The following is a 1536-nucleotide window of genomic DNA, read 5'->3' as shown; positions in this document are numbered from 1 at the left end:
CTGGGGAATGGGGAAATAATCCTGACGAGCTATATATGTGACAGGGGATTAAGTACTTCGAAACTTAAACACCAAACACCAAAATCATCCTATCAATAAATGTGCTAATGTACTGAATAGACAGCTCTCAAAAGAAGAAATAAAAAAATGGCTTATAAATATTTGAAAAGGTTTTCAGCTTTGTTAAGTATTAGAAAACTCTAAATTACTTTTGGCTCTAAGAGCAACACTATGGCAGTTGGCAAGAAGGCAGCCAAGAAGAAAATGGTTGATCCATTTTCTAAGAAGGATTGCTATGATGTGAAGGCTCGGAGTATGTTCAATATTAGAAACATTGAATAAACACTAGTCACAAGGGAGAAACCAAAATTGCCTCTGATGTCCTCAAGAGTTGTGTGTTTGAAGCGAGTCTTGCTGATCTACAGAATGACAAAACTGCATTTTAAAATTCCAAGCTAATTACTGAGACTGCCCAGGTCCAAAACTGTCTGACTAACTTCCATGTCATGGATCTTACTCTGAACACAACTGTATTCCATGGTCAAAAAGTAGCAGATCTTGATTGAGGCTGAGGCTGATGATAAGACAACTGATGGTTATTTGTGTCATCTGTTCTGTGTTGGTTTCACTAAAAAAACGCAACAAGATATGAAAGTCCACCTATGTGCAGCACATTTGGGTCCACAGATCCTAAAGAAGATGATGAAAATAATAATCCAAAAAGTGCAGACTTGAAGGAAATGGTTAATAAATTGATTCCAAACATCATTGGGAAAGACATAGAAAAGACTTGCCAGTCCATTTGTCCTCTTCTTGATGCCTTCACTAGAAAAGTAAAAAGTGCTGACGAAATGCAAATTTGAATTGGGAAAACTCATGGAGCTCCAAGGTAAAAGGTCGTTCCGGGAAAGCTACCGGTGATGAGACAGGTACGATCTGGTGGATATGAACCACCCCTGCAAGAGGCTGTTCAAAATCCAGATTTTTAATAGTGACGAAAAGAGTCCTGTTTGTGAAGATTAAAATTGAAAAAGGAAGAAAGAAAATAAATTAAAATTACCTTGAGATTAAACTTCACTCAGGTCTAAATGGCCATCATAAAGAGAGCAAATAACAACAAATCCTGGAGAGCCTATGAAAAAGACGAACCCGTATCTATTTTTGGTGGGAATATAATCTTGTACGACCATTCTCAAAACAGAACTGCCATATGACCCAGTCATACCAGTCTTGGGTATATAGCAAAAGAACTGTAAGTCAACACACCAAAAAGAGGATTTATACATCCATATTTATCACAATGTTACAATAGCCAGGAAACAGAACTAGCCTAGATATCCATCAACAGGTGATCAATTTGTTAAGCATGTTTTGGATACACAATGGGATTTTATATAGCCATAAAGAAAAAGGAAATCATTGCAATTGTAGAAAAAAATGTAGCTAGAAAATATTATGTTGTGAAATAAATACTGCACATTTTCTCTTAGATGCAGAACTTAGATTTAAAAGTGTGTGCGTGTGTGTTCTATAAAC

At 36.3% G+C, this 1536-nt stretch overlaps 1 pseudogene; it reads left to right on the top strand.

The window, feature by feature from the left end:
- The first annotated feature begins 231 nt into the window (after positions 1–231).
- Positions 232–989, top strand: LOC121465952 (annotated as a pseudogene).
- Positions 990–1536: the final 547 nt, after the last annotated feature.

Source organism: Microtus oregoni, unplaced genomic scaffold, assembly GCF_018167655.1.
Source record: "Microtus oregoni isolate MIOR12 unplaced genomic scaffold, Mior012 000032F_ref0000030, whole genome shotgun sequence".
Taxonomy (NCBI): domain Eukaryota; kingdom Metazoa; phylum Chordata; class Mammalia; order Rodentia; family Cricetidae; genus Microtus; species Microtus oregoni.
The sequence above is the reverse complement of the archived record's forward strand: the minus strand, read 5'-3'. Positions and strand labels throughout refer to the sequence as shown.